Consider the following 19,252-nt stretch of genomic DNA (forward strand, 5'->3'; position numbering starts at 1 on the left):
GACAATAGTGATAACCATAGTTTTGCAGTGTTTTGTTTACATTTCGCCACTTCACCAAGTTACGAGACCCAACACTTTGCTGAAATGGCATCATTAAAAACCAGTTAAACTGTAGAAATAAAAGTGGTACAACACAGAATGGATTCGAAAGCTTCGAATACACATGATTATCCAACCAGGACGCAAGGACAGTTGAACATACGTTACCAACTATGTTTCCCCATGCAGCTCTTTCCCCCCCCCCCCCCAAAAAAAAAGGGTACATTTCTCGTCTTCCTTCTATTATACATCACTCGATTTGTTTTCTTCCATTCTCACTTTTTTTCATTCTCACCATGTGATTTTTCTTTACCCTTTCTCCTTTCCCCCTCTCTCTCACTTGTTTTTCTTATATTTGTTGGTGTTTCTTCTTTTATTAATTTGTGTTGGGGGGGGGGGGTTGCTGCTTTCTGTGAATTCTCCCTTCACGTGTCTCTAGAATACTCTTCTATTCATTATCGGTTTCCCTTTCTTCATTTTCTTCACTTGACCTTCAAAAGGAAAAGGGGAAGGGGAAGCAGGACCTTAATGTACTGCATTTTCTAAACAATGTATTCAAATTCCTTACATGAATTTCATTCTGGAGTATCATTGTTAAAAGCTGATAAAATCAAGATGGTCGATGTGTAAAAGGACCAACTATACTGAAACATGTTTGGCAACAGGAACCTACCTTTATGACCATGTAAACTAAAATGTGAAGGTAAAAGAATGAATATGAATCCAGCGTTCGAAGCTTCATGCCACTACTTTCCTGTAGACAATTGTTGAACGGTCAAGTCAATATTGCTTTGCAATTGGTCAATGTCCCTATGATGTTAATGGAATGGATGTAGTACCTTTTGAAACCGAACTGAACGGGATGTAGTATCTTTTGAAACCAAACTGATTTTTTTATCTAACTTTTTTAACACTTTCTGGTTGGGAAATACAGCTTTTTGCTATATAGAATAAGTTTAAAGATGTCCTTAAAAATGAGTACATTACGACCAAAAAGTGAATTTTGATGAAAATAGATGTAGTGCCTTTTGCAACTGAGCTCTTCAAATGTTCATTATATATCAGGGGTCAACATTGTAGGAAAAAAAAAATCATTTCTGTGCCAACTCTGGCAAATATTGTTATAGATACATGTGCATTGTACTATCATTTCTGGGCGCTTTATTGTTCCGCGGAGGAATATGTAAATAAAGAGTTCGACAAGATGACCGAGATCGACCAAACACCTTGTTTGAGAGTCTGGGTATTTTTGGTGGTTATGATGGTTCGTTAGGCTGCTTTCACATAGAAGTATTCGGTATTCGGTATTCGGTATTCGCTATTCGCTATTCGCTATTCGAGCACCGAATACACCATCACCCGCACCGTCAACTCACCATCCCATGTAATGAGGATTTCTTACTCCTACATCGCAGCAAATCTTATTAACAATTTCTAAACTGCATCAGAATGTCAGTCTACATGCTTATTCTTGCTAAAGGGCAAATCCAGACCAAAATTGTCATTATTTCATAAACGAGAGACGGTATACGCTGCAAGAAAATCGAACAAGCTCGATTCCCACTTTGCTATACTTTTCGCAGCTATTCGTACTTTCGAATAGTGCCCTCTAAGTGAACCGGTGTGAGGAAATCCTATCGTTCGATTCAAGCTATTCTCGTGCCCTCGAAAAACGAGCCCGAATACCCGAATAGTATACTTCTATGTGAACGCAGCCTAACGCCAAAGTTAACCCTCCCCTAACAAATTGGGGGGGGGGGGGCACGTCACGAGAGTTTCAAGTTTCAAGTTTCAAGTTTATTTAACCAATTCATTAGACATTTGACATTTTACAAAAGGATACAGCATTAAGAATAATGAATGGTTTGGGACCCCAAAAGAAGCAGGGTTTCTGCGGACTTAGGTGATTTGGTCGGGCTTGATATAATCCCAGGAGTGTTTTTTCGTTCTCGCTTGGCCGGTGAATTTCGGTGAGTAGCGTGGTGTAGCACTAGCACTCTATGCTATTTGGTGGACACGGGCGATACAGCTTTAATACGTCGCGTATACTACGTATGTGGTATGCATCGTGATTATTACGGTGTACTATACGTGAAGGTGTTACGATTTGAGAAAGCATGGTGCGTTTACGGCGTAGTGTGTTTGCGCACGCAGATGGACGCGGAGTGATATGTTATACATTTTGATGTAAATCGGTCGTCTTTGTATGTCTGCGTGAGCGAAGCACACGTTCGTATTTCTTTCGGGATCGAAAGGGTTAATTTGGCACGTGCGTAGTGTTGAGGATGGTTTAGTCAGGTTATTGACCGATTCTGTGACGCGCTATGTGTATTTTTGGCATGGGCGCAGCCATAGTGGGTGTATCAGCCGACCCCCCCCCCCCCCTCCGCACTCCCCCACCCCTCTCCCTACATTAGCACGCGCGCAGAATGAAAAACTGCTTTAGCCAATAGGCGTCTCGTACTGAGTGCGCGAATGCTTGCTTAGTGCGCGAACCTTTGTTACAAGTGCGTGTAAACATGTTGCCCCGGGGTGGGGGAGAGCAGGGGTCCGTTTCATGAAAGTCTTAAGAGAGACTTTCTCTCTCCTAAGTCACACTTAGGAGAGACTTTGCTAAAAACCGTTTCATGAAAAAGCTATCGCATAAAGCTATCACATAAACTCAGACTTAGGAGAGACTTTTTCTACAAACCATTTCATGAACGAAGCTAGCACATAAAGTCTCTCCTAACTTGGCAAAGCTATCACATAAATCTAGGAGTGGTCAGGAGCACTCCTAAGTTTATGTGATAGCTTTTTGAGAGTCATTGTATCAAACTTTTTTCTCATTTTTGGAGTAATTGACCCCAAATTTGGCATGTGTGACCACTGTCAAAGGTAGATGTGCAAGACATCTTTTTCGTTAATATCGCGTAATGCTTTGCCATGGCAACGACATATTTTCATAAAAATCATACAAATTATTGTGGATTACACTACTACACTCAGTTTTAAAGCAATGCAGTTGAAATTCAGCATAGAATCAGATCAATGTAATGTGTAGTTGTGCAAGACGCTTTTTTCCCTGTGTGGATGTGAAGAAATCTGTTGCCATGGCAACAACAGTTTTTTCTATACCAATCATACAAAGAAATATGTGGATTGATCTAACTTCGTATAGTTTTTTTAGCATTTGACCTAAATTTTGGCACATGTGACCGCTACAGTATGTAGATGTGCAAAACTAATCTTTTGTTGATGTTGAACAATGCGTTGCCATGGTAACAGCATTTTTTTTCACTTAAAAGCATCTAAAATATTGTGAATTCAGATAAATTTGTCAGTCTTTGAGCAATGGCTTGAAATTTGGCACATGTGACCGGTATAGTACGTAGATGTGCAAACTTCATTTTTCGTCATTGTTGAACAATGCGTTGCCATGGTAACAACAGACTTTGAATAAAAAGCATACAAAACTATTGTGGATTCAGCCATCTCCCTCAGCTTTTGAGCATTTGGCTTGAAATTTGGCACATGTGACCACTATGATATGCAGTTGTGCAAACTTCAATCTTTCATATGTTGATATGGAACATTGTGTTGCCATGGTAACAGCATTTTCAATGAATATAATACAAACAATTTGTGGATTCAGTTTACTCCTTCAGTATTTGAGCATTTTACTTGAAATTTGGCACATGAGACTGCTAAAGTACATTGACTGATGTGCGAATTTCTTCTTTGATCGTTGTCAATGTGTTGCCATGGTAACAGAGTATTTTGAATGAAAATCATATAAAAATACTGTGGATTCAGCTAACTTCCTCAGCTTTTGAGCATTTGACTTGATATTTGACACATGTGACAGTCATAATATGTATTTGTGCAAACCTTTCTTTCAAATTTTCTTCCATTAATATTGGATAGTGTGTTGCCATGGTAACATCATTTTTTAATGAAAATCATAGGACTTACCAGTTTATTCATCCAACTCCCTCAGTTTTTGAGCACTTGATTTGCGATACGTAATTATGACACATAATTTAATGACGAACAGATTTTTTTTAATAAACAAAACATGACTTTATTCTATGTTGAACAATGCGTTCCCATGGTAACAACTTTTTATAAAAAATAAAACCGTATAAAGTTAGTGCTGGTTGAACGAACTCCCTCAGTTGGAGGTGGGGGTAAAAATCACAATGAGTGATAGTTCAAGTTTCTGCAGGTATTCATGGTTTCATACTTGGATTTGATTTTACTCATCAATTGCCACAATTGAAACACATTTCATTTAAAGATGCATAATGATAAGCGCCGATAATGATTCAATTATTTAATTCATTCACCACTATCAATTTCATACTCATTAACCCTATTAAGCCCAAGCTATTTTGACCCTTCCCAGGCCCAAGGGGGGGGGGGCACATTGTGCCCCCCTATATAACTTTGTTATTGTTTGATGTCTCATCGTCATATCTAGCACATGGGTAGAGCAACTCATACTCTACATGACCGCATACTTGAGTTGTTTCAAGGTCACCCATAGAGGGCGCTATTTATCAAAATATAAAGAAATACATAGGAAATATGCTAAAAACATGATTTTTTTTTGTATAATTTCTTTATCCCCAGTATATATGTCTTATCATAGACCAATATTTTTCATATTTGCCACAAATGATGTGCAAGTCAAAGCTGATTATTTGTTATGGTTGAAATTGCTCAAGGTCACCACATGGGGGCGCTATTCATAACAAAATAAAGAAATACATTATGAGACCTATGATGTATTGTTTGGGATAGGTACATGCATAGTAATCATATTTCATATTCCCATAATATTGGAATTTTAAGTTTGCAGATTGATAATGTGATAAACAAATGATATTAGAGGTATAACTTGGGTGAAGGAATCAAAATGACACAAAATAGAACGTCAATCTTTGGAAAATACTGTTATTTTCAAGCATCTCTATTATATCTATTGTTTTATGCCGTTGGCACAGAAAAACAACGGAAATAATAGGAAAAACATTTCAAGGCCATAATTACTTCACATTCTGCTTCTTCAGCAAATTTCAGCCAAGAAACGCCCATTTCATACATTATAATATTGTAAATTTGAATTGGAATAGAAAAATACGCAAAAATCTGACTGAGATGGTTGTCAGATTATGGTTGCCATGGCAACCAGCAATATCAACTATAGCTAAATTATATATCAAAACGTTCGGAATAAGATTTTAGGAAAAGTCACCAAATTTGGTTAAAATTGGATAAAGGGCGAAGGAGTGGCGAATGAAAATCTGGTAGGGGGGGGCACAATGTGCCCCCCCCCCCTTGGGCTTTATAGGGTTAATATTAGTTCTACACAATTTAACTACATGTCATGTGACAGATTATGTAACTGCAGAAACTATTGAAACAGTTGTTGCTGTCAAATTTTCATATTCTGGTTGCCTGATTCATTGGAAAATCTGATCTTGAAAACATGTATTTCATTATTCAATATCGTCATAATCACAGCACAATTATCATAACCACAATGATGATACTGGTAAGAGTCTTTGTGAAATTATTATCACTCACAGTATTTTCTGGTATTACACTCTACTTCATTTCTACATAATAAGTTATTCTTAATTATATCTTTCTGATCAAATTATAATTGCCCGCATAGATATAATTTTCTAACTTGGTTACATAAAGTTTGCCGTCACACGCCTGGAAACAATAACAAAAATAATGCACTGCAACGTTCACTGATGTATTTATGTTTGGATCACTTATACCTCAACACATCTTTCATAATCATTTGAAATATTTTCATGGTTTATTAATGAAATTGTGAAAGCAGCTGAACTTCAAGCAATTCTATCATTGCAAATATTTGGTAAGCATACAATGATATGTGTTGCAATCCACTGTTTTTGCACTCTGAGGTTCCCTACATCAGAATACTAATTATGATAATAGTACTAATAATAATGACCTTGTCTGCTACACAATAGCTTTTATTCATCAAAGCAATCAGAAATCAGACTGTTATGTGCTGACAGAGATTTGCATTTGTCCATTTTAAAATGGTTTCTTCCACTTTACTATAAATCTTCTTTTCGGTTTTTTTTTATCTTTTTTTTATTTATTTATTTATTTTTTTTAGTGTGCTTCGATTCACCCGTTTGCTTTTCACCGACTTTTTTGCATGCTTAGCTGTTCTGTTTTGTTTTGCAATGCATTTGTTTCTCTTTTCTTCTAAGGGGGATTTGTCTCATTTCTGGTTTTGGTTAATGCCTGGCAAAGCACTTATGCCATCACCAATGGACTCATCTATGACAAAACTCTGAGTGAAGTTCAGCAGTCAAACTGCAATAGTCTGATTGTAGCTTCATATCTAACACTGCAATTGTGACTCTGCATCACAAAACCCCCAAAAAGTCACAAAAAGTCACCAAACATGGATTTCTGGTTAAAGGGATGGTGTAGTTTTGGTTGAGACCTGGTTTCAGATTTTTTTTTTTTTTGTGTGTGATATAATGAGAAACCTCTTCTGAAATATGAAAGGGCACATAATTCCAAGAAGAATTCAATGTTTACTTGATGAAATTGGTTTTGAAATGGCTGAAATATGCAAAATAAAGCGATTCCTAATAAAAGGTGGAACCAACCTTTCATTAGAATCGCTTTTACTTTGTTTTACTTTGTTTTCGGATGTCTCAGCCATTTAAAAATCGATTTTCATCAAATGAACTTTGAATTCCTCTGAGAATGGTATGCTCTGTAGCACTTCATTAGTGGTTTCTTAGTATCTTCCAAAAAGTTAAAAGCTCAATCCTCTTTCTGAAAGAGCAGACTCTAAGATTTAAAATGATGTACAACTCAATTCAGATGGACTCTCCTAACCTATTTGTATATTAGAAAAGCACAACCTCTGCAAAATCATAATCCTTTCCATGTTAGTTCCGACTTCCAGTTGTTTTGCTGGTTGTGAAACATTGATGTGTATACTACGTAAAAGATTACAGCCGAAATAATTAATGAAATCATCGTGATGTTCATATTATTTCACACTGTATTTTACAAATGAATAATTTCATTCTTTCAGAATGGTAAGTTATAATGAGGAAGAGATAGTCGTAAAAAGGATCACGAATTCAACCATGTCGTGTACCTTTCAAGGACACATGTACAAAATGCGAAGAGATTTTGGGGAGAAAAATACAAAATGCATTTTCAACCCCTGCTGGTGCAAACATCATGGAATACAGCCTAAATAATTAATAATGTAATCATCGCGATCCCGCTGGGCGCACACAGCGTAAAATAAGTTTAATAATGCATGTTACTCTGCTTGCACCCATGTTCAGAAAAAAAGTAACACATGTTTTTAATACAATGTGATTTTGTTTATTAAAATTTTATACTGTGTTTCACAAATGATATTTTCATTCTTTCAGAATGGTTCAATACACGAGGAAGAGATACGTGTAGAAAGGATTACGAATTCAACCCTGCCGTGCACTTTTCGAGAAGGCATGCACAACACAAGCGAAGAGATTTTTCAGAAGAAAAACAAAGAACGCGTTTTCAACCCCCTCTTTTTTTTTTATTCTTTTGGTATCAACTCACAAATGATTCCTTTTTATCCTTTCTCAATAGTAATGATCCATTTACTTGTGTAATAACAACACAAAGACTGCTCATAAGTTTGATTGCTTGGTATATGTGACTCCATGCTTATGTTTTCTTTGTTTTTAGTGCGTACGGTTATAACGAGGAACCGGTTATAACGAGGCAATATTGGCGGTCCCACGGACCTCGTTATAACGGGGTTTCACTGTATATACATTGATTTTGAAAGATTAAATTCATATATATAAATATATATATATATTTACAGCCGTAAAAACTATCATATGTTGCATTCAACCTGTCTGCATCACCCTCGGCAAGCTCCATGCCTTGAGAATCTATATGAAAGAAAAAAGAAATACAAATATGGAAAAACAAATATTGGTTACATACTGAAATTTCATGACACGCCATTCATCCCCTCTGCCTGACATTATACAGAGTGTTAAATATGTGGGCTTACAGTTGAATGAATACACACACGACTGGCACACATATCATTACACAGAACTACTTTTCAGCAATTTCTTATACAGTATATTAGAAACAGTTTAACAGCATCTACGAAAAAAAACTAAGAAAATCGTCTGGGATGTCATACACAAGAATTAGTGTAGCAGATTCTTCCTGATAACAAAAAAGGTGTGACACAGACTCAAAATGAGAATGTGATTGTGACTTTAAACACTCGTCTGACAGAACGTTATACATTCATGACTTTTTAAAAAGGATTGTAACTTATGTCAGGCAAGCTGGGGGTTCCAAAATAAACAGAAAGATGATTCAATGGGTTATGCAATAAATCAGCTGCATTGCTATGTCAGTGCGTTAATCAACTAATGTAAGCCGTACTGAATTCCCAATTGTGGCTGATATAGACATAAACATTAAATCAACTCCCAACTGGGGTGTATAAATGCACTAATTTTTTCATTTCTCGTATGGAACAGTTCACATATAGAGGTGACATTGTTTGTCCACCAAGTCTACAATAATTGCTAAAATAAGAAAGACCGAATTACCTGTAACTGATATGTCATCAACAGAGGTTACCCTTTTTCAACTGTTATTCAAGTTGTTTATTTTGTAAAATCTTTATACTTTCAAGTTTAATTTGAGAAAAGCATACCTGTGTTCTGTCGTAGATAAGATGCTGCTATACAGTTTGTAGTCCAATTGTAGTCTGACTCTGACCTGGGTGAAGTTCAGCTGCAGTTGTCAGTCCCAAGGGCTTGGTGAGGTTCAGCTCTCTTCAGGCCTTTGGGTGTGCAAATTTAAGAACAGTTAAATACCATACAAACAGAAACATCGGATGCACAAATGGGATAGTTGGAAAATATTTGAGATGAGTGTACATCTTTATTAAAACAAGCAATAATAACAAAATGTTCATTAATGATTATAAATTTTGTAAGATATATTATGTGAACAACAAGTTGTAATTGCCAGTTTTCAAAGTTTGAATCACTATGTAATGAGCCCCTGTTAGCAAATTGTAAGAGTATGAGGTAATTTTAGTAATGAATGAGAGGGTAAATTAATAACAAGCATTCACTTTATTCAGTTGGCAGCAGAATTATTCACCCCCCTTGCATTATGGACACTATAGCAAAATAAATAACATTACAATTACTAAATCATATACAAGTGGTGAACAGATAGTTTATGACAAATGCCTACCTGATCAATAGTCTTTGATTTGCATATAGTTAGAAACTTTGATCATTCATGCATGAAGAGATAAGGTCCAGTGAGCACATTATGGTCATTTCAGACCTTTCTGTGATCACTGAAGCATGACGTGTTATGGTCTGATGATAACGATTAATTTCTTTTGTTTTTATGGAATTTTAAATAGTATCTTGCCATTCTATGCACAACTCTTAGCATTTCATTGGGTTATATTCATTTTGACATGACTTAAACTTTGAATTATTAATATCACGGCTAAACCTCTGTACAAACTCTATGGTGGCAACTTTCACTAGAAATGAGTTCATTTAGATATTTTTGTACAACGAAAAATGCCAATTGAAATATTAAGAATCCTACATCAAATTCCATCATATTGTGTCACCTATCAAAACATTGAGTGAACAAACCATATTCAACGAAGCATTTCAGTGATCACTGAAAGGACTGAAAATGACCATAAATGTGCTCATTGGACCATATCTCTTTATACATGAATGATCAAAGTTTGTAACTATATGCAAATCAAAGGCTACTGATCTGTTATTTACTTGTAGCAAACTATCTGATCACCACTTGTATGATTTAGAAATGATCTCAGTTATAATGTAATTCATTATGCCAGAGTGTCCAACATGCAAGAGAGGGGCTGAATAATTTTGCTGCCAACTGTAGATGATCAAGATAACATGATTTCTCAACTTGCTTCAATAGCTAAAAATAATCATTTAACACACCAAATGAAGATGGTGGAATATCCATGACACTGTCACTTGACTTTTCCATTTGCATCTTGCCCCCAGTCCTTAACTCTGAAGTGGATGAAGTTCACATGTTGTCTGGTCCTTGGCTGTTTGGAGTTTATTCAATATACAAGAACAGTTAATATCTTACAAACAAAACAATAGTGCAGGACATGGGACATTAGAAAGTATGTTAGAGATGGTTGCTTTGCCTTTGCTATAACAAGCTATAGCAATCAAATTGAAAAGCCCTACCATTGATTTTGAAAGAATGAATTCACTAGTATCTACTGATCCATAAGCTATAAATAGGACTTTTCACAGTTTAAAATGATTAGCTATGTCGAATATTCTTGTTTCAAACATTGTAAGAGCACAAGGTGGTTTTGATACTAGAAAAGGGAGAGGGTAAATAAACAATCATAGTAGGGCCTACATTATTAAGATAACGTGACTGCTAAAGTTTGTTTCAGGAGCTTGATACATGTAGACATGCAGGTACCTCCCCCCCCCCCTTCCATGAATTATCTCTTTTCAATTGGATCAGTATGTAATATTCTACAGATAGTGAAATAAAAAATGCAAAAAACAGTTGTTTCTAGAAGGGTCACTATTCACTGGATAACAATGTTTGTTTTCAATTACCAAGATGGACATTACAGCAAACATTGTTTTCAATATTTCCTGTCTAACACTATTCAACTAAAAATCCAGAGACAATTTGATGTCCAAATGTAAATAATGTTGCAATTGTAGTATTTGAAAATATACAGATATGATGTCTGCTAAAATAGTATTATAAGCTAAAATACTTGCATTCTGTTGAAGGTGACCATGCTGGTAGATACATCGTAAGTCTCGACGAAGTTCAGTAGCAGTCTAGCTGTGGAGAAGATGGAAGTTCAGCAGTTTGGTTCTGTGTTCAGTGAAGTTCAGCAACTGACTCTGGGCTTTATTAGATGAAGAAGTCTGATTGTAGCAGTCTGACTGATGTTCCATATCTAACATTATAATTAAAAATGTGAATACAAAATAGAAAATGTGTTTTCAAACTGTTGTTTGATTATACAAGATTTTACACACAATATCTAGAATCTGCATGAAATTTGAAATCAGTTCACATGTTTTTGCAGTTTAAATATGTAAAGGATCTTATATTATTATTTTTTTTGGGGGGGATGATTAAAAGACATAATACTAGTATTTGAGTTGTCTCAATTCAACATGTGTAAGCCTATAGTTTAGGGTATTATGACTTCTTGAGGTTCTAGATCTTGTCGCTAGGCATCCATGTTGCAAGGTCTACATCTACCTAAGATCTGGTAGGACCAGCTGTACTGTGGCTTCACATTCGGGTTGATCACAGTTACAGCCTGAGATGCAGCCACAGTCTGACTCTGATCATCAACTGTTGTCATGTCATCATCATCAGTTAAATTGCTAAAAGAAGTTGTGTAAGCGGTATTAGCATCGGAGTATGGACCTATAGAATCTACTAACTGTCTAGATAGATAGCACTATTAAGAAGACCTATTAACTTCCTTACTGATGAGTGATAGGCCTACTTATGTTGATGATAATATGTTTAAGAATATCAAGGCAAAGGGTCTAGTCTGGTTATACTTTTGGTATACACTGGTTAAGTAGTATCTAGGTCAGTAGGTGCTACTCAGGATCACTATACCACCGGATTCTAGATCTATAGACATCTGGTAGTATAGCAGTAGAATTCTAGAGGTTCCATGCCAATGAATTTAGGTAAACATCATTCTCTATCTTATTGTGACACATGCATTGCGATTACAGTGCTGTATGCACTTAGCATTGTTGAAGATAGCTTTCAAGTCTGAACCAAGATCTGAACCATGGTTTCCAATTCATATTCTGTGTAGACCTGGATCTACGTACTACTACTAGGCCCTACTATTACTACCGTACTTGATCTAGTTAGTCTAACCACTGTCGGACTCTCCAGATAGTACTACCGGCCCTAACCCCAGGGCACTCCCTGTTAGTTGTACCAGTACACAGTGCTTCGCGTTCGGGCTGGTCGCAGTTATAACCCCTAACCCCTAGTATTTTACAAGTTTTTGTTGTAGACCTATATTAGTAACGTTAGATAGTAACATTAGGACTTGTAAACGTAACAATGACACAGGTAACGTACAGCTGGTTCTCTGTAGTGTAAATGCTAACGCTATAAGTTCACGTTAGGGCCTAAACTAAAAAACATTAGGCTTAGGCTAGGCCCATAATTCTGTTGGACAAAATAACCTGAGATTTTCTAGACTGAAAAAAAAAACCCAGATCTTTCCTGTCGATTTGACACAAAACAGAAAATTTGTATCACTTCTGAATACTATCCACACAGCTAGTGACGGTGTAAATATTCAATGTTACACACGTCTTCAAAAATAGAATATTAATAATAAAATGCAGACCAATTCTTTACTTATGAAATTTCCGGTTTCTTCTTCGATCCCTTCACTATTCACGCCTTAAGTTACCTGCAATTCACCCATACATGAACAAATCGGGCAATTGCTCTCATGAAATATCTGCACGCTAAAAATCAACCCACAAACATTTCACTATTACTTGTAGAAGTTGTATTGGTTAGCCCTAGACCCTACCATGCTAACATTAACAAACTACCTAACTCAGCTGGCCATTTGGTCATTCAAACAAACGGCGATGTGCCTACGTGGGACTATTGTGATAACGCTACTACCGTTAAGATTAGATCTACATCTAGCTAGCCCTTGGAGAATTGTAGAAGATTCGAACAAAAATATATCCAAATAATATCACATTATGAATCCACATGCATTACTTTTTAATTGCAGACAGCTTTAAATATACTCACTAATAGAAATATGTACTGGTAGCGGTGTAGAATGCTACTTAGCCTTCAGGATCTTGCCTCCGTCGTAGATCTGTTACCTCTGCGCTGTATACACTGTGTGTATACGTGCTATGTCTAGGTAGCGAGTGCTCACCGCATGTAACACAATAGGGAGAATACGTTAATGATATGCTAATGATATGTTAATTAGTATTACCCTCGAACATGATGATTGAAAAAATTAAAGTCTCTCATAGCTTAGGAGAGACTTCGTGAAATGGTTTTTACTTCTCTGTGAAAGTGTCTCCTAGCTTAAGAGCGGCTTGGCCATTTTAAGATTTATGTGATAGCTTTTATGTGATAGCTTCATGAAACGGACCCCAGGGGGGGTCGGCTGATACACCCACTATGGCTGCGCCCTGTGCCGTAAAATGTCTGCTGCCCTCAACGAACCCGAATCGGTCAATACGCTGCGTGTGTGTAGTGTCTGCTTGAAACGTTGGTCAAACGTTGGTCGTTGGTCCCGTACGTGGTGGTTCGTGTGTGGTTTAGCACACGGGTTATATCACGGCGGTTTGTATGTGGTTTAGCATACAGGTGATTTCACGGTTGTTCGTGTGTGGTATAGCACACGGGTTATTCCACGGTGGTTTGTATGTGGTTTAGCACACGGGTTATGCCATTGTTGTTCGTGTGTGGTTTAGCACACGGGTTATTTCAAGTCGGTTCGTATGTGGTTTCTAGCATACGGGTTATTCCCAGTCGGGTCGTGTTTGGTATAGCATACGGGTTATTGCTTATAGTGCGACTGGTTTTCTTCAGTTGAAAAGGCTTTTTTTTTTTTCAGCTGACTGGCTGGTGAGAAGTCAGGTTTTCTTGTTGCACTATTAACTGTACATTATTGGTGCATGATGGAGAAATATCAAGATTTTTCCATTGAGAAGTTTGTGGATTCACCCACAGTTGAGGAGTTGCTAACCTTGAAAAAGGTTGATTTGTTGCGTGTTGCAGAAAACTACAAGGTTCCTGCTGTGAAGAGCACAATTAAAAAGTCAGAGATTACACAGGAGACAATCAAATTTCTTGTAGATGAAGAAGTATTTCCCCTCCAGGCATTGCGTAGCATATCAGGTAGTTCCCCTGGTGATGTGCAAGGGAGTGTAGAAGTATACGTCTGAAAGAGCTTGAACTTGGAAAAGCGAGCTATGTAAGCAAGTTTGACCTACTGCGATGAAAGGGTATTGGCAGATACCTTTAACACAGACAGCAAAGGAGATTTTCTGCGTTTGTAACTCCACAGGGCCCTTTTCAGTATACCGTGATGCCGTTTGGCATGAAAAACGCCCCGGCTACATTCCCATGCATGATGAATGAGTTGATTTGTGGACTGGATGGCTGTGAGGTATACATCGATGATGTGGTGGTTTACAGCGATTCTTGGGATGACCATGTGAGAACGGTGAGGGAGTTGTTCAAGCGGTTGTCAGCGGCCAGTCTCACAGTTAACCTGGTGAAAAGTGAGTTTGGGCATAGTGAAGTGCAGTTTCTTGGTTACGTCGTTGGTCATGGTCGAGTTCGTCCCACAGCGGCTAAAGTCCAAGCAGTCCAAGATGTCCCTGTTCCCAAGACGATCGAGGAAGGAGCTGATGAGATTCATCGGCATGGCCGGATACTACCCTCGCTTCTGCCATAACTTTTCGGATGTTGTGGCACCCTTGACTGATCTCCTGCGGAAGAACGTGAAGTTCCAGGGGGAGGGGGGGGGGGCTGCAGCCCCCCACACTTTTGGATTGTGAAAAAAAAGAAAGAAAGGGGAAAAATCGGGAGGAAAATCACACTACCCGAATTTCTCACAAAAAGTGTGCTTCAGATCACTTCATCTTGATTTTCAAAAACGCAAAAGCTCCGTAGAGTGGGAGGGGGCATCCCCCTCCCACACCCTCCCCCTCTACCTCAAACTTTGTACATACACACAGATGATGCACACGCGGAATAAGAGCCGTGATTTTGCTATTAACACTTTCCTGAAAAAAGTCCAAATTATTTCCATAAATATCGGGGGGGGGGTTTGAGGGGGGGGGTTTGGGGGGGTGGGGAGCTAGAAAAAAAAATGCAAGTATTGCACCAAAAGTTTGTACCAGATCGCTGAATTTCAGGTTTGAAAATGTAAAATCACCTTCGTGTGGGAGGAGAAATATCCCTTTTGTATATACACCCTCGTGAGCATGCCTTTTCTGTATGATTGCTTAACAGACAACGTTCATGAAATTAATTGTAACAATAGATTAATACAAGAAGTTTATCTAAATGCTACCACTTTACAGGCAAATTGTTCAATAATAATCCACATCAAAATATCCTGCTACCTTAGACAAGTGGGGCCGTTTCAAGTCGATAAAATACGGAAAAACATGCATCAAAGTGCACCATTTACAACGTCAAAATGCAAAAAGTTCTCACCGTGGGAGGGGGAACACCCCCCTCCCACACCCTCCCCCCCCCCACCCCCCTCCCCTCCGCTCGCTCGGGCTCGGTCGCCTCGCTCCCTCGCATAGTAACCACCGCCCTCCCAATATATCACAAGATCATTATCCAGGCGCGCCGGTGCGTCTAAGCGGGGGGTTTCAAGTCGATAAAAGACGCAATAAGATGCATCAAATTGCACCATTTACAACATCAAAATGCAAAAAGTTTTCACCGTGGGAGGGGGAACACCCCCCTCCCACACCCTCCCCCCCCCCCCCCCCTTCCCTCCGCTTGCTAGGGCTCGGTCGCTTGGCTCCCTCGCATAGTAACCGCCGCCCTCCCAAGATCACAAGACCATCATTTAGGCTACGCCGGTGCGTCTAAGCGGATAAACACCCCCCCCCCCCAAAAAAAAAAAAACAAAAAAAAAACAAAAACAAAAACAAAAACAAAAACAAAACAAAAAAAAAAACTGAAAAGCGTTCCGCGGCCCCTGCAACCCACTGACATTCGTCAACAGAATGAGAAACAAAAACCAGAGACTGATGCGATGGAGTTTAATCCTACAGAGGAGTATAACCTTGACATTAAGCACATTCGCGTAAAGAAAAACATTGTCGCAGACACACTTTCTCGTGCTTAATTGAGACATCTCAATATTATTTCGTCTTGTTGCCAGATGCAACATTTGTGCAAATGTATTTTATGTTTGTAACACTTTTAACAGGTGTAATTTTATTTTGCAAGTACACAGGACAGTGTGTGTACATCATGTATATCTTTCATACACAGATATAATTGTGATGCCAACAGCATGAATGGCACTTTGAGTGTGTAAATAGCAACATGGAAGTATTTTCAGACATGTTTGCGTTAATAAGGAAACACAGCAAGTTATATTTGTGCTTTGAGTCACTCTCCAAAAGGAGAAGGCTGTTTAAGTTATGCTAGCCATCAACAGTTGTCAAGAATGTGAGTTGGTAAAATAACTTCAAACAGGTAGTGTTGCTGTTTGTATAGAGAATGTGGTGTATCGAGTAATGTAGGTACCGTTCAGGTATTTGAAATGTCATACTTGTACACGTACAGGTATCGGTTAAATTTGTTGTGGCATACACTGTATATCCCAAGTTTATTGAATGTTGCCTTTTGGATTTAATTAGCATGTATACTGTATTAGGTACAGAAATTATATAGTTATACATGTACATAGCTTTTGCTCATTAATATAGCCCAATCATTGCCTTGGCAAAGGTGTCCAGTATTTCACAGTTTTTGATCCAATACACCAACAGGCATATACAATGTATTCAAGCTGACTGTGTTATACAGGGATGTATACAGGTATACACTCACTTATTAAGCTTGGGTGTACACACAGGTTATCGGGGATATCTCATTCAGGTTCATTTGATGCTTTGTTAGGCAGGTCATTTTGTATGTTGACAGGAAAGTTTTCAGAAACATAATTAGGGTATATGGCATTTGTTGATAGCTTGACATTTCAATAGATGCTGACACAACGTCTACAGGTATATTATGCAAGTCACATATCATGGAATATGATGTTTTGGTTTTAGGTTGTAATATGATTACAACAGTTGGATTATATGCAGTTGCTTGTGGAAGAGATGATGTGTTTATAATCTTCGTACACAGATTAATCATTTGATTGATAATGACAGTGTAAAAAATTGACTTATGTTGCATGTGTTCTAACGAGGAAATCACATGATTTTGGTACAAGTGTATTGTTTGTACTGTATGCATGACATGATTACATAAAGGTTAAGGTGTTGAGAAACTAAACATTGCAGTATTCAGTGTTGCACAACTACATGCAATTCCAGTATGCTGTAACTCACAAGCAGCAGTAACTCATGAGAGTGTTAAGGCCGTGTCACACCAGCCTTGCGTGCGACTTGCAAAGAACAATTTTGGCTACCCGGAGGTCCCCGTAGATGATCCGCACATGACAGTACCTAGCATGTATCTCAAAAGTAGTCGCCCGGAGGTGCGCACGCATATTTTTTTTTTTTTTACCCGCAACCGTGTTTAGGCACTGTCACACCTTTCCGGGCAAGCTACTCGGGCTTGTTACGTGTAGGGATTTTCTAGCATACCGGACATTCCTGAGGGCGGAAAAGGATTTGAGCGAGTCAGCGCATGTGTCTTACTTGCTGGACGCGTTATACTTGCGAGTATACTGTGTGACCTTTGTACCAGTCGCGTGGGGGCTGACAACTCAGTGAAGGAATTCCTCTAATGGAATGGCTGAAATCCCACAGAATTTCATTGTCTTGGCTGCATACGGGACTGCGAAGTACCTGCGTGGGAATTGCCTGGGAAGTACTGCCGCTAAGGGTCTCCTACTGGCGTTCTGCGTGGACCTCTACGGGCATTCTCGCGACTCACCCGGAAAAAGTTTTGGTCATGCTCAAAACTTCGCTGCGGTTAAATCGGACTTGCGTGAGCACCTCCGGGCAACTACGCGCTGGATACTGTCAGGTGCGGACCAACTGCGGAGAGCTCCGGGGAGTAAATTTGTTCCCCCGCAAGTCAACCCGCAGAAGTTCCCCCGTACGGTATGACGAGGCATGAATGAAAATTGCAAACATTCTTGTTCGCCCGCTGAAAATCTTCTACGTACTGGAAACTACCTCCTCGCCACAAGCCCGCGTAGAGGTGTGACACGGCCTTTAGATTGGTACACGTTGAATGGTACTAAAGTCGTACATGTTTTATCACAGGCTGTGATGATGATATAGCCATAGCATATTTCGTTTATGTGTTCTTATAATAATGCAACCATGGTAAACTCATGAAGTTATAAGAGTGAATTGGACAAGGAATGTACAATGCTGTTCCAAGATATTGTGCCAAGGTATAGAGTCCATTTGTGTTGAAAACGTTAAATGCACTCTTTTAGGGGGGGGGGGGGGGAGTGTTATAGATATATGTGCATTCATTTCTGGGTACTTTATTGTTCCGCGGAGGAATATGTAAATAAAGAGTTCGACAAGATGACCGAGATCGACCAAACACCTTGTTTGAGAGTCTGGGTATTTTTAGTGGTTATGATGGTTCGTTAGGCCAAAGTTAACCTCCCGTAACAATATGCACATGATCATCATGTGTTTGTTAGTGTCTAGGGCCTACTTATCATGATTAGTGTCAATTCCACTTGCATTCTCTTGTATTAGTAGGTGGTGATATTTGAATAATGTGACATGATTACGTACATGACCCTCATTACCTCTTCTTCATTACTTCTTCTTTTTTTTCATTATTCCTTGCCAACACTCATCCCTCTCCAGGTTTTTGGCAAAATGCTACTATAAGTGTTGTATCAAAGAATGTAGCAACCTTATCTTACACTTTTTTAGAATTTCTTGTAATTATGATAAATAAATGCTGGTAAAGTTTTTCTTTTTTTTCATTAGCCGCTGAGATAAGCACTTCACTCTGTGATTATGTGCATTATTTATGCGTATCATTATGTATTGACAATATACGAGTTTTTTATTCTCGTGTCAGCGGGCAATCAATGTTTCTTGCCGAGTAACTGATGTTTAAATTTTCGAAAGAATTCACGATCGAAGAGCATATCTATCATTTTCTTTACAGGACTACATATGTGTACAGTATGTGTATAGTAGGCAATCATAATATCATGTAGCAACCTTATCTTACACTTTTTTAGAATGTCTTACAATTATGGTAATGCTGGTAAATTTTTTTTTCTTTTTTTTTATTAGCCGCTGAGATAAGCACTTCACTGTGATTATGTGCATAAATTATGCGTACCATTATGTATTGACAATATACGAGTTTTTTTTGTGTGGTTTTTTTT

The 19,252-nt window shown here is 38.3% G+C and overlaps 1 long non-coding RNA gene across 1 annotated transcript; it reads right to left on the bottom strand.

Annotated features, from left to right (window-relative positions):
* Nucleotides 1-7,918: 7,918 nt before the first annotated feature.
* LOC140234529 (uncharacterized) lies at nucleotides 7,919-12,977 on the bottom strand. Its single transcript, XR_011901631.1, has 5 exons — nucleotides 12,955-12,977; nucleotides 10,905-11,089; nucleotides 10,083-10,195; nucleotides 8,783-8,911; nucleotides 7,919-7,991 (listed from the first exon to the last, which is right to left on the bottom strand). It is a non-coding gene; the product is annotated as an uncharacterized lncRNA (long non-coding RNA).
* Nucleotides 12,978-19,252: the final 6,275 nt, after the last annotated feature.

The sequence above is a fragment of the Diadema setosum genome, chromosome 10 (assembly GCF_964275005.1).
Source record: "Diadema setosum chromosome 10, eeDiaSeto1, whole genome shotgun sequence".
Taxonomy (NCBI): Eukaryota; Metazoa; Echinodermata; class Echinoidea; order Diadematoida; family Diadematidae; genus Diadema; species Diadema setosum.